Here is a 15,851-nt window from a genome sequence, read left to right on the forward strand (position 1 = left end):
GTAGCAATGTACCTACCCTTAGTCCTACCCATCGCTGGGGTGTTTGATGCTTGTGACTAAACTTCACATCAGATGCTTGATACTAATTATGAGTATTAAATATAGACTAATTACAAAACTAATTGCATAAATGAAGGCTAATTGGCAAGACAAATCTATTAAGCCTAATTTGTTTATGATTAGCGAATGTGATGCTACAGCAAACATATGCTAATCATAAATTACTTAGGCTTAATAAATTTATCTTGTGAATTAGTCATGGCTTATACAATTAGTTTTATAACACTGGTAGAGAACCGAGCTTTACTCCCGGTGGAGAACCCCCTCTAGTCCCGGTTCCTCACCCGGGAGCAAGCATCCGGGACTAAAGGGGGTCCTTTAGTCCCGGGTCAGGAATCGGGACTAAAGGAGGACCTTTAGTCCCGGTGGGTAACACCAACCGGGACTAAAGGTGCCTCCTGACATGCCACGATGGCCGGCACCTTTAGTCCCGGTTGGTAATATGAACCGGGACTAAAAGTTTTTTTCTTTTTTCTTTTCTTTTCATTTTTTTGTTTTCTTTTCAAAATAGGTTTTCAAAGTCGTATTGTACGCTGCTAATTATACATTTATACGCGCGTATAGTATGTTTCGGTTCAAGCACAATGAACGTATTAAATCACACAATTCAAGCATAGAAATATATATATATATATATATATATATATATATATATATATATATATATATATATATATATATACATATATATATATATATATATATATATATATATATATATATATGCATGCATGCATCATATATATATTTACATGCATGCATGCATATGTGTATTTTACATTATATTATTTCATGTGCATATATTATAAAAGATTGCATTACAGTTGTTGTGATATAACAAGTTTCCTCTCATCCTCTAGCTTGGCTTCAATGGCAGTGTTGGGTCGAAGTAGAATTCGCCCTTGGAATCGATGACCTGTTCATTAAAAAATCCGGCTATAGACTCTTGAATTGCTTTGATTTGGTCTTGCCGTATGACCTTTTTCTCCAACCATTGAGTCTACAGGTTTGAATTAAAGGAAAATAAATTAATATATGTACATATATATATATAAAGACATAGTAACACAATCAATAATAATAATTAAATGAATATATAGTGTATTTTTAACGCACTTTGAGTCTCTCTGTAGGAGTTCTTTGGGAGACCACCTTGATAAACTTGCAAACATAGTAACCACAGTAGTTGTTCCCCTGTTCCTGCCTCAGACACCACTTTACGAGAAAAAGATTTGTCATCCAATCTGGTGATCCGGTGAAAGCTATATGTTTAATTAATAAAGATGATGCGATTCAGGGGACTTACTTTCAAAGGGATTACATTCAGTGGCGCTTTGCATTTTTCCATGTGTTGCTTCTCAATAAAGGTTTTCCAAACACTGTCCAATAAAAAATTTGCCACGTCATCAGATATAGTTAATCATCATGTTTGTGTGTATATATAGTTGCTAGAGATCCCGAAATTACCTCTGGATAATATCTATCATATCTTGGTAGTCTTGTTGTGGTTTTCTCATCGAGTCATAGATTATCAAGTGACTTTTCACCAGATCGATGTCCATCAATATCCAGTGATTGCTGCATGTGTTTATAGGATATAACGCATAATACTCATTAATTAACTAGAATCAACATATGAGCCATTAAGGATGATCGACATGATTAACACTCACTTGAAGTTATAGGGAAAGAGTATATCCTTCTTGTGGCGTTGGTTCACTAAGAAGTTCATGAGGTTACTCTCTGACTCATTCTTCCAATTAGTCTTTGGAGTAATTGGGTCTTTGAATACTATATGGGGATCAACAAAACCAATTTCATTGCAGCCTTCCTTTCTGAGCTCTGTCATTGTAAATCTACATATATATAGTACTTGTTAGGATAATTTATATGCATATACACACACATATGATGAGTTTAATAATAGATCGAAAGAATTATTACTTACAGGCAATAGCAGCTAATGATAACTTTGTCCAGAGAGGTCAGGTGGCATAGTTGATGAAATTCTACAAAGTCAACATACATAACATCATCGCCACGGAACCAATGTTCGTCTCTAATTCTGACACCAACGCAGAAGTCTCCACTGGTAGACGCCTGCATGTACCACTTGTTTAGCAGGTACATTTGCGTCCCTAGATCAGATAAGGCTTGAGGGTTGTATAGACTCTGGCCTAGTACAAATTTTTTCTTCCAAATATCAACCTCCGCCGCACTCTCAATGTTTCCATCACCAAACATCTGGTAAAGGTTGAGACCAGTCTCATCAATAAATTCACCAAGGTGATCCAAATCGACATCCGGAGGTATGTTTGCCTGATGCATTAATCCTAAATTTGAACCATATTCATTACCAACAACTAGCGGGGGGATTGATTGGTGCGCTTGTTGTCCGAGTTGGGCAACTCCTTTCCCTGCCCGCTTCTTTTTCTGTGCCGCCTCAATTGACTTGGTGAGAGTGCGGTCATAGTCCGATAACGTTGATTTGGATGGCTTACGAGATTCCCGCTGTTGTTGCTGGTAAGAAATCACCTTTTTTCTTAGAATATCTGGAGCTACGAAGAAGTACGGTTTCTCCGGGTTTCTCCTTGCTTCTTGATTCATTTTAAGTTTGTCATAGAATCTAGACATGTCTTTTTTATATGCATCAGTTCCTTCTTCCTTCTCTTCAGATATTATTTTGGGAATAGCCCTTGGTTTCACGGTGGCTTTCTTTACAGGCGGGGACTGGTTCTTCGTTTGAGGGGCTAGCCTCTTGCTAGGCTTCTTGGTAGGTGGGGGCGGGGGAGGCGTTGGAGACCTCCTTGGAGGTGTTGGTAGCGGCGTTGGAGACCTCCTTGGAGGTGGCGGCTGTGGCGTTGGAGACCTCTTTGGAGATGGTGTGGATGCAGCCTCGTCTTCCAACACAATGTCATTGTACAGAGCACTATGTTGATCTGGCGATTGAACAATTGGATTTAGGTTGGGGGAGGATCTGCTACAAAAAAAGGAATGATATATTATTATGAGCAGATTGTTAATTATTTAAGCCAATACAAATTAATGATGTAGTGTTTTCATCCGCACGTACCTATGGTGAGGTAGTTCAGGAGGAGGTGGAGCCGACATCTCTGGAATGATGATGTAGCGCTTGCGCCATAGAATGAATGTCTTCTCCGCTTCTCCTAGAGTCTTCTCGCCATCACCTCCAGGAATGTCAAGAGGCAAATCACTAAAACCTTTTTCAGCTTTATCTACCGAGATGGTAGCATATCCTTCTTGGATTATATTCCCATGAATCCTTGGTGTCTTGGTTCGGTCGATAGGATTAACAAGACCGATAGCCACCTTGATTGTGGAATTCTCCTTCAGAATGTGTAGCTCACACGTTGTACAAGGTTCAGTGACGTCATCCACAGGGAAGCGCAGTCCTGTGTCCCCTTGATTTGGTATCTCCGTGGAAGCGCAGCTGCTTTTCAACTGAATAGATTGGCTAATGTTGATTCCTAGCTCTGATGTCTGCTTGCTTGCACTCACTGCTATTTGCACTTGCCTTCTGATTTCCTCCTGCATTCTCGCTTTAAGGTTTTTTTCCCGCTCTTGTGCTTCACGCACCGCTTCCTCCAACCTCTGGAGCCACTGTGCCTCTTCTTCCTTCTTTCTCTAGCGACTTCTGTAGGAAGGTCTGTCCTAAGGGAATCCATGCTCCCACGAGACACTTCCTTTGCCTCTAGTTCAGCCACCATGTTCAATAGTCCCGATGGCGTATGTCAGCTCATCCTTCTCTCTGTTGGGCTTGAACACACCACTAGCAGTAGCTCTCTGAGCATAAAACAATCTTTCTGCTGCTTCTTGCAGTCTTGCGCCATAAACGCACTTCCCTGTCTCCTGGTCTAGTGTTTCCCATGAGCGAAAAACCAATTCTTTGCACGTTCTCTCCACTCGAGTGATTCTGGTCTGATACCCTTGGTAAGAAGGTCTGCTTCGATTTTGTTCCACTTCTTAATGGCAGTCGGGTAGCCACCTGATCCCAAGTTATGGTGGTATGTCTTCTGTTGGGCATTACATTGGTTCTTTATCACCCGACTCACACCCTCTTTCGAAGTCTTGTACTGTACAAACTCATCCCAATAGGGCCTCTGCTTTGAGATCGGGCCTAGGACAGCAAAATCTGGTGCTATGTTCTTCTTGACATACGTCGTGTATAGGTGTTTCTTCCAAGTCTGAAACTGGGTGGCCATCTTCTTCATTGCCCAATCCCTAACTCGCTCCTTCAATTCATCACCATCTATTATATCATCATAACCATCTGTTTGGAGCATGAAATGTACCAAGACATCTTTCCAAATTAATGCCTTGTCACGATCGGAGACAAAACTGATATGAGGAGCATTGGTCTTCTTCTTCCATTCACGGGTACTAATCGGGAGCTGGTCCCGTACAAGGTAACCACAGTGATGCACAAATTTCATTTTATTCGCCCCCCCGGTTCTCCTGTTTCCACATTGAACTCCGAGATGATGAAGCGGCCCTCCAATGGCTTTTTGGGACCTTGAACATTTTTACTCTTCGTTGTAGTTGTTGATGTCGATCCAGAGGGCTACAAAACATAAACATTATTTTTAATGTCATGAGCACACATAAGACATATGATAATATATATAGCTAATAATAAAAAATATATACTTGGCCAATATGTTGTTGCTCATTTTGTTCAAGAGCTAAGTACTGACTCCCGTCATCTGCATCCTCTTGCACGTTATTTTTAGCACCATCATCGCCGGCAACTTGAGTGCCAGTGTTGATCAAATTCAGCATCAACTCCTCCTCATCCATGTTTCTTGGGTCGGCCATCTAGCTTCAAAAAACAAAACCAATATATAGTACGTCAAATCTTTGCTTACATGCGTAAAATCTACGAACAATATGCATTATTAAATCTTGCCCCTCGGTCACGGACGCAATTCGCCACACTAGGGCGAACTACGTCGGTACTAGGGCGAATTAGGGCTATACATAAATGGCCGAGGGCGAATTGCGTCGGTGACTAGGGTGAACCACGTCGGTGACATCAACAACGCGGTTCGCCCTGGTGTGATTGTTTAGCATTAACGATAACGATAATACTGAATGTTGATCAACTAGGCCACGAGAGAGGGCGGTGTGACAAGAGTGGCGGTGCTCCACTCCGCCGTATATATGTCTGTACACATGGGTGAACGAGGGCGGCGGTGCTCCGCCGTATACATAGAAATGCATGGGCGAATGAGGGCGGCGGTGCTCTGCGACGTATATATACATGCATATGAATACAAATGACGTATATATACGTGTCGGCGCGATGGTCGGTGTGCTAATGACGATGACGTGAGGCGGGCCGGCGTGCTGACGACGACGACGACGTGAGGCGGGCCGGGGCGGTGTCGGTGCGTGATGTTGTGATCCTATGTACCATGTGAACCATGTAGTCATTCATCATATGAGAAAATTCTATGCTGATAATGTAAGTATAAGTCATTATGAAATGTAAGTATATGTGTCTTATTGCTAATATAACCATTACTATTTCTGAAATGATAAGAATTTATTTTCTTCTTCTACAGGTGATCTCTGATGCTATAATATAAAGTTTGAAGATAGTCTTCCTGGAAAAAATATGTAATGCTCATATTACTTTAGCAACATTAATATATTATATCTGTATATTCAAAGTTCACAAATGAAGAAACGTTGAAGTTTTCCTTCATTGTCTGTAGCCATGCATGCAAGTCCAACCATGCTTACATCATCACATGTGATATTTTTTATAAACTAAAAAACACTTAGTTTACAAACTGGGTATCCAAATTGAGTTCCTATTTGACCATTATATATCCTACAACAAATCCTTCAAAAAAAAGACCCTACATGAATATATTTGGATAAAATTTCGTTAACAAACATTGATCTATGAAGATAGAAAAAATTCTTCTATTAAGCAAAGGCAGTGTTCTAGATTCATGAAACAATGTTCAGTTTCCGGCCACCGTCTGAGAATGTACAAAGAGATCGACGAACATATCACCTCGAGCTCGGCAGTGGAGGGCCACGGGCGCGGTGGAGGGCCTCGGGCGCGATGGAGGGCCTCGGGCATGAAGGAGGGTGCGGTGGAGGGCCATGGGCGCGCGCGGAGGAGGGGCCACGGGCGCGCGCGGTGGACGCCGCACGAGGAAGAAGACGGCGATGGTGTCACAGAAGGCAAACGGACGGCGGCGCGAGGAAGCTAGAGGGTGGCGGTGTTCGACGAGGAAGAAGAGAGCGGATCGATCTACGCCTGGCGCTGGAGATTATATATCAGGGAGATTTACTCCCGATGCCAGCCACCAACCGGGAGTAAAGATCCTTTACTCCCGGTGCATCTTACCAACCGGGAGTAAAGGTCTTTTTACTCCCGGTGCGTGTTATCAACCAGTTGGTAACACGCACCGGAAGTAAAGAGTTTTTTTTAGCGGGCCACAAAACTGCAGCCCACCTTTACTCCCGGGTGGGCTTCCCACCCGGGAGTAAAGGTGGCATGCAGTTTCGTTTCCCGCCTGTTTTGAGCAGACTTTTTTAATAGAAATATGGATTTTCTTGTTAAATACATAGTAAATTAAATAAAAGGCATAAAATTATTTTGTTAAAAATATGGATTTTCTTTTTCTTTATTGCACATAGGAAAAATCTATAACCTAACTTTTTTTTATTTTTTGTTACAATTATAAAACATAATGTAACTAATATTTATTATTTTGTTAATGCAAAAATGTAGTGTTTAATTAAAATTATTAAAACTATTGGTTTTGGACAGGAAATTTGTTTTCACATCATTTTAACGTTAATATTTTAATTTTTCATCACTCAATATCCTAATTTACCTTTTTGAGAGAGAAATCCCACCAAATCAAACATTGATTTAATTTGAAACATGACATAATAAACATCTGAATTCACAATTATTATATAATATCTCAAACACACACTACATTAAATCACTATATCATCAAGTGGGCACAGCAGTGAACTTCTTCTTTACGTATGTCCCTTGGTTATGATCGCTTCGTAACCATGGAGTGTCCTCATCATTTACTAAGATGCTAGGGTCTTTGTTCACTTTGAAGGGCGGAATTCGGTCATCCTTTTCATAATCTTCTGACATGTCCGACTTGTCCTCAATTCCCACGATGACTCTTTTCCCTAAAAGAACTATGTGGCGCTTTGGCTCTTTAGTTGAGTCATTATCGTTTTTCCCTCTTTTTAGGTTTGGTAGACATATCATTGACATAGAACACCTGATTCACATCCTTGGCAAGGATGAATGGTTCGTCTTTGTACCCAATATTACTAAGGTCTACTGTTGTCATTCCATACTCGTTGTCTACTGTTACCCCGCCTCCGGTCACCTTGACCCATTGGCACTTGAACAATGGGATCTTCAAAGTAGGTGCATATTCTAGTTCCCATATTTCATCTATGCGTCCATAATATGTCTGCTTATTCCCATTCGGGTCTGTGGCATCTATGCGGACTACCACTGTTTTGGTTGGTACTCCTTTTATCTTAGGGCTACTGTGTAGAATATGTTCCCATTTATCTCGTACCCTTTGTATATGACGATATGCCATGATGGTTGCATAGCCAATAAATACAGTTGCTCATGGATGCTCTCATCACCTTGACATTTTTTTCGCAACCAACCGCCGAAAGTTTCCATGTGCTTACGCGTAATCCAAGCTTCAGTCTTCCCTAGAAACTCAGATCGTAAGAGATCCTTGTGTGTCTCAATATACGGATCTACCAAAGAGGAGTTCTGTAGAACTGTGTAGTGCGCTTTATTGAAATAATCATCATCCGTACCAATATATGTTTTCCTCCCTAGTGTCCCCTTTCCGCTTAGTCTCCCCTCATGTCTCGATTCAGGAACACCAATCGAGTCAAGGTCGGGAATAAAGTCAACACAGAACTCAATGACCTCTTCTGTTCCATAGCCCTTGGCGATGCTTCCTTCTGGGCGAGCACGGTTGTGAACATATTTCTTCAGGACTCCCATGAATCTCTCTAAGGGGAACATGTTGTGTAGGAACACAGGACCGAGAGTGAAAATCTCCTTGACTAGGTGAACTAGGAGGTGTGTCATAATATCAAAGAAGGAAGGAGGGAACACCAACTCAAAGCTGACGAGACATTGAACCACATCATTCTGTAGTTTAGCTAGATCAGTTGGATCAATTGCCTTCTGAGAAATTGCATTGAGGAATGCATATAGCTTCACGGTGGCTAGACGTACATTTGGAGGTAGAATTCCTCTTAATGCAACTAGGAAGTAATTGCATCATGAGAACGTGACAGTCATGGGACTTTAAGTTACAGAATTTCTTCTCTAGCACATTTATAATACCCTTTATATTCGAGGAGAATCCTAGATGGTACCTTGATGTTGTTTAAGCATTCAAACATGATTTCCTTCTCCTCTTTGCTTAGAGTGTAGCTAGCAGGACGTAAGTAATGGCGTCCATCATCTGTCTTCTCTGGATGCAGGTTGTCTCTTTCTCTCAAACGACGCAGGTCCTGTCGTGCTTCAAATGTGTCCTTAGGCTTTCCATACACACCCATAAAGCCTAGCAGGTTCACACGAAAGATTCTTCATTAGGTGCATCACGTCGATCGAGCTGTGGACCTCTAGGACTTGCCAATAGGGTAGGTCCCAAAATATGGACTTCTTCTTCCACATGGGTGCGTGACCTGTTAGCGTCTTTCGGAACAGGTTGGCTTCCATGTCCTTTTCCAAAGACGACTTTCACATCATTGACCATATCGAGTACATCCTCACCGGTTCGGTTGCGAGGCTTGGTCAGGTGGTCTGCCTTCCCTTTAAAATGCTTGCCTTTCTTTCTTACGGGGTGATTTGCAGGAAGAAATCGACGATGGCCAAGGTACACGACCTTTCGACATTTTTTCAAGAATACACCTCTAATATCACCGAAGCAGTGTGTGCATGCATTATATCCCTTGTTTGACTGTCCTGAAAGATTACTTAGAGCAGGCCAATCATTGATTGTTACGAACAACAATGCTCGCAGATCAAAGTGTTCCTGTTTGTACTCATCCCACACACGTACACCTTCTTTATTCCACAAAATGAGAAGTTCATCAATAAGTGGTCTCAGGTACACATCGATGTCATTGCCAGGTTGCTTCGGGCCTTGGATGAGCACAGGCATCATAATGAACTTCCGCTTCATGCATAACCAAGGAGGAATGTTGTAGATACTTAGAGTAACAGGCCAAGTGCTATGACTACTATTCTGCTCTCCAAAAGGATTGATACCATCTGTACTTAAAGCAAACCTTAAGTTTCTTGCGTCATTTGCAAACTCCGGGAATTCTCTGTCGATTGCTCTCCACTGGGACCCATCAGCAGGGTGTCTTAACATATTGTCTACCTTACGGTCTTCTTTGTGCCATCGCAACAATTTTGCATGTTCTTTGTTTCTGAACAGACTATTTCAAGCGTGGTATTATAGGAGCATACCACATAACCTTGGCAGGGATTTTCTTACACGGACGTTCGCCCTCAACATCACCAGGGTCATCTCGCCTGATCTTATACCGCGACGCATGGCATACCGGGCATGCATCCAATTTCTCGTACTCTTTGCCACGGTACAGGATGCAGTCATTAGGACATGCATGTATCTTCCCTATTTCTAGCCCCATAGGACAGACAACTTGTTTTGCTTCGTAGGTAGTGGCAGGGCAATTCATTGTACTTCAGAAGCATCTTCTTTTGGATTTTTAGTAACTCTCCAAATCCCTTGTCAGATACACCATTCTTTGCCTTCCATTGCAGCAATTCTAGTGTGGTTCCCAACTTTTTCTGCCCTGCATCACAAGTTGGGTACAACAATTTCTTGTGATCTTCTAGCATCCGCTCGAACTTGATCTTCTCCTTTTCACTTTCACATTCTCTTTGTGCAGTCACGAATGACCTGAGAAAGATCATCAGCCGGCTCATCTTCTGCGGCTACCTCTTCTTCAGCTTCTCCCATTGCAGTATCATTGAAGCACGCACCATCGGGAATAATATCATTGTCGTCCCATTGTTCTTCTTCACCTTCTTCCATTACAACACCGGTTTCTCCGTGCTTTGTCCAACAAATATAGTTTGGCATGAAACCCGACTTGAACAAGTGTGAATGAAGAGTCCTTGAGCAAGGATATTCCACCGTATTCTTACATATGGCACATGGGCAGCACATGAAACCATCGCGTTTGTTTGCCTCGGCCGCACTGTAACAAAGAATGTACTGCCGTCAATGAACTCTTGGGAGCGGCGATCAGCATTATACATCCAATGATGGCTCATCTGCATTACATGACATAAATATCATATTAAAACCTAGATCATAATTAATTATTTATACAACATGCGTGCCACCACAAAAGATACAAATTTATGAAAGCATCGCTACAATGTAGACAATCCCAACTACCACTAAAAGAACTAAAGCTAAAATACATTTCAGGAGCACAAGGATTTCGCGACCAATCTCAACTAAAACAGACAGATCCCCTGATTGTGCAACATCTTTGGGCTTCTTCGGCTGGATCACTGCCTCATTAGCCGCCGTATCTGCCTGTTGTGCAAGATATTTTTGCACGAGTTCAACATACTCTTCCTCCCAGTAGAAGCCTGAACATCGTCCACTGCCATCCCACTGAAATTAAAACAAAAAATTAGAACTTTAATCACAACCATCATGAAAATAGGTATAAACTAACCATAATCATTAAATATGATAAAATAACTCACATTGCGATCCTGGACACTTGTAGAAGATACGATCCTTGTTGGGACCCTCCTTCTTCACTCGGTACTCTATCACAATCTTCGTCTCATCACGACACTTGCCGCATGGAATGAGAGGGAGGCCCGGCCTAAGTCGCTTTGGAAACCCATGAGAGGCCGAGGACCCGGAAGCAGTTGCCATCTACTCTCTATACTCATTTTTTAATACACTATAAATTTCTCCTTTTATAAACAAATAAAATTAAGAAACTATAAAATTATCTAGATCTCTATACTCATTTTTAATACATTATAGCTCAAAAACATGTTTTAATAAATAACCATCCGTACTAGTTGACCTTGCTTACGTGATCATCTCGGCGAGCATTTCTCCACCGGACGGCACCGTACTTGGTCAAGGAAGAGCTCCGATTCTACGAGGAAGGGAACACGGTCTTCCACGACCGTTGTCGCTCTCCCTCGTAGAATCAAAGCTCCTCCTTGATATCCGTTACCTGCTCGGCAGAGAACATGATAGCCGAGATGAACACGGTCCGCAAGTTCAACTAATACGGATTTTCTATAATTTTCTAACTATTTTCTAAGTTTATATTTATATATACTACGTTTAGGTACGGTGATTGACAGACTACTGCGACGATATCAGGACATGTGAATAAATAACCATCCATACTAGTTGACCTTGCTTACGTGATCATCTCGGCGAGCATTTCTCCACCGGACGGCACCGTACTTGGTCAAGGAAGAGCTCTGATTCTACGAGGAAGGGAACACGGATCTTCCACGACCGTTGTCGCTCTCCCTCGTAGAATCAAAGCTCCTCCTTGACTGTCCGTTACCGCTCGGCAGAGAACATGCTCGCTGAGCTGAACACGGTCCGCAAGTTCAACTAGTACGGATTTGCTATAATTTTCTAACTATTTTCTAAGTTTATATTTATATATACTTTAACCTTCTTTCATGTAAATATGCAAGCTTGAAGTGATTTTGAGCTCAAATTGCTTACAAATGAAAAAAACCACAATAAAGAACCATAAATATATATAGTGAACAAAATGGCATAAGAAAATGGTGAAAAATGAGAGTATGAGATTGGTAACCTTTACAACTGAAGAATCGACGGAGGAATCGAAGAAATCGACGGAGGAATCGAAGAATGGATGGAGGAACAATGGAGGGAGGGAGGAAGCAAGAACACTAGTGCAGTGAGCTTCAAAATGTGCTGAGCTCGGGCTCGGGGAGGAAGAAGGAGACGGACCGATATATAAAGGGAGAACATTTAGTCCCGGTTGGTGGATCCAACCGGGACTAAAGGTAACTTTCCAACCCCGGGCGCAGCCACGGCCCGGGAGTAGACTTTTACTCCCGGTTGGATCCACCAACCGGGAGTAAAAGTATACCTTTAGTCCCGGTTGGTGGCTCCAACCGGGACTAAAGGTCCCTGCCACCTCTGTCTGGCGCAGTAGCCGTTGGGCAGGGACCTTTAGTCCCGGTTGGAGCCTCCAACCTGGGACTAAAGGTATTTCTAGTCCCGGGGGCAAAAAATTCCGGGACTAGAGCCCATTTTGGCCGAGGATCAAAGGTCTATTCTCTACTAGTGTAATTAGCTCATATTTAGGAAAAGCCGTACTATAAAGGGAGATACAATGCACAAGTTTTAATGTGTAACCAAGTGCTCATTTACTCACCAAATATCTTTAAAGCCTTAGCCAAGACAGCAAGCTTTACAATCCTATCTTTTGTACTGCCTGGCAGGTGAGGCACTGCCGCGCTGAGGCGAGGCACTGCTGCACTGAGGCACTACCGCAGTTCAGGTGAGGCACTGCCGTAGTTCAGCCATGGCACTGCCGCGACTTAACTGGTCGTTGGGAGCCGGGGTATTTATACCTTCTCCTCTCTCCCACAACGGTCACTGGTTCAGATCGACCATTTCCTTTCTAGGTGCAACCAAAGCAGCTCTCTCTCTCTCTCACTCACCATTGGAGCCCCTCAAGCTTATCCCTTTGATTCCATTCTAAATCCAAGAGAGTTTGAGCCTTCAAACTGCATTAGAGAGCAGCCCCAACAGTTCTTAAACCGCCAAAGCACTTGGTTCGCGTTTAAGCCAGTGGATTGTGTTTGTTACTCTTAGAGCTTGCTCCTAGCCGACTAGAGCGTCGCGGAAGGTTTGTAATCACCCCAAACAGCTAGTGAAATCACCCCTCATCTCAAGAGTTCATTCTCTTAAATTGAGAACGAGGAAAGGGTTGAAAGAGACCAAAGCCTTTGTGGCAACCTCAACAACGTGGACACAGGCAAGCCTTAGTGGCGAGCTAAACCACGGGATAAATCGGTGTCTCACTTGTGTTCTTGTGATTTGCATTGCTTTACTTGTGTTTATAGTGATTCTAGGGTTTGGTCCCGATCTACTAATGCTTAAGCTTCTGTTGTGATTCAAGTGGTGGAATAGGTTCAACACTACCCCAGGAAGCTCAGTAATTTACCTGATCCAATGTTCCTTGGGCGGTTTTTGAATTATAGTTCGAGCATGTCTGCAGGCGCAACAGTGCTGCTTTTTCAGTACGACAATGCTACAGTGCGTCAGTGCCGCACCTTGGGAGCAGCAGTGCCGCGCCTATACTAACAGCAAGTTTGAGTTTTATTTTAAACAGGCCTATTCAACCCCCTCTAGGTGACATCAAGGTCCTTTTAATTATTAATTTCTATTCTTATATTTTTTGTATTTGGATTAAGATTTTTATTTCGGTTACTCGGAGTTAGAGAGATCTAATTGAATTAAGATTCCTAGTTGTCCATATTATTATATTTTTTCTATTTAGATTAAGATTCTTATTCACCAGAAATCGGAGAGATCTAATTGGATTAGGATTCATAGTTATATAGGGCTATAGGTGGTTTTTCACGTTCACAAAGTTAGTTAAGGGATGACCGGACCAAAAAATAAGTGGAGAGAAATTTTGCCTGTTTATTATTACTAGCAAACATGCCCGTGCATTGCAACGGGTATATAATCTTTTATATGGTAATTGTGCCAATAATAAGCTAGCTTTTTTATTTATATTGTGTTTGGTCCAATCTTAAATCAAATAAATTTTAGGCCTATAATATGCTAATGAAATAAAAGATTAATCTCGCATGAGAAATTGACAGAAGATTGAGCCAACTTAAATAGATAGTTGTTATGTGAACAAGCTGAGACGGCCATGTTATGATATGAGTGCTGCAACGCCAATACTGACTTTGCACCTCCAAATTAAAGCGAGAAAGGTGAGAGTGAATAACTATGGACCAAGGGATTGAAGATGAGTGAGTGAATGAGTGGGACAGAGTCAGAGACAAAAGAAAGAATTTTTAGGCTTTAATATAAGGCTACCAAATATGATATAAGAAAAGAAAATGAATACTAAATCGTTTTTGAATCTACATAACACTCAGCCACTACTTGTGTGCAGATCATTTAATAAAATTAAAAAAAGAAAAGAAAAGAAAAGGAAAAGATAGAATAGATAGGTGTGGTTTTCTATTCAGCGGCCCATCCAATGCACAACAAATATCCTAATCCCGCTTCTGTTCTGTCTCACGTTATATGTAGATGCAGGCGCTGCCAACTATTCTTCCCCTCGCTATTTCGCTTCCACGACGAGATGCACGGTCTCATAGCTCATTTTTTTTCTCTTCTTATTACTTCATATTTTTATGAAGCTAACAAAACCGGTTTGGCATTTTTCTGTTTTTTCTATGAATTTTTGGTGAATTTTGCAAGATCTTTGATTTTATAGAAAAAGAAAAAACGAAAGAAAAGGGAAAAGGCTTGCATGGGCTTGGTCCGGCCCACAGCGAAGCCGGCCCAACTACAAGGATTCAACCCAGGTTGAAAAAAGAAGCCCACATTTTTATGATTTTTCTATGAATTTTTGGTGAATTTTGCAAGATCTTTGTTTTTATAGAAAAAGAGAAAAATGAAAGTAAAGGAAAAAGGCTTGCATGGGCTTGGTCCAGCCCACGGCGAAGCCGGCCCAACTACAAGAATTCAACCTAGGTTAAAAAAAAAGCAGGCCCATTTGGATCTGAACATTTTGCATCAGGAACTCCGATCTATTTAAAAAACTATTAAGGCCCTTTCACCTTTTCTTTCTCTCTAGCATCTTTACATCTGGAACCCCGTATTTCTTTCTATTCTCTTCTCCGGTCCTTATCTCTGCAATGTTAACCTAACCGTGGGAGGCGAGACCGAGCCGATATTGGAGAGGGCTGGACGAAAACAAAAAATCAGAAATTTTGCCTCTTTAGTATTAGATCTTAGTGTAATCGCTGTAGGGGCTCCGGCCCCAGACACCTTGTTTGCTCAGTCTTTGCTACCACTGTCGTGGAGTGTCATTGCGAGCTCAACCTTTCCTATCTTCGTGAACATTGTTCGCTCACCCTGGGAGTGTCAAATGTGCCTTTTCGATCCTGCCCACGTCAAGTTATAAAACAAATATAAAAAAAAAAGATCCAGAATGAGCGTACTTCTGAAAAAAGTTAGCCCGCCGCGCCAATTAATAAAGGACTTAAACCCTGTTGGAAGATTTCACCACAAAAACCAAACCAGCTCATCTGTTCGCAAAAGTTAAAAAAAAACAAAGTCAAATTAAGGTGAGGCCTCAATTCTTACATCAAATTTGAATACGTAATTCAAATCCGTGCACTGCAATATTTAAGGCGGCGAGTCCGAGCATCCCCAGCGCGGTCGTGGTGCTGAACACGGCGCCGACGACGGAGGCCAGCCAGGCGAGGAGAACGTGCATGAGTTTCCTCCCAGTGGTGGTGTCGCGGTCGCGGTCGCGGTCGCGGAGGTGGGTGGTGGTGGCCATGCAGACTACGGCGGACATGACCCCTCCTACCCCGGCAAAGAAGAACCACGAGATCGCGAGGAAGTAGGTGTTAGCGAGCTGCACGCCACGTTCTGTGGCTGCCCTTGAGTATAGCTAGTGATAGGCTA

The sequence above is a fragment of the Miscanthus floridulus genome, chromosome 6, assembly GCF_019320115.1.
Source record: "Miscanthus floridulus cultivar M001 chromosome 6, ASM1932011v1, whole genome shotgun sequence".
NCBI classification, from domain to species: domain Eukaryota; kingdom Viridiplantae; phylum Streptophyta; class Magnoliopsida; order Poales; family Poaceae; genus Miscanthus; species Miscanthus floridulus.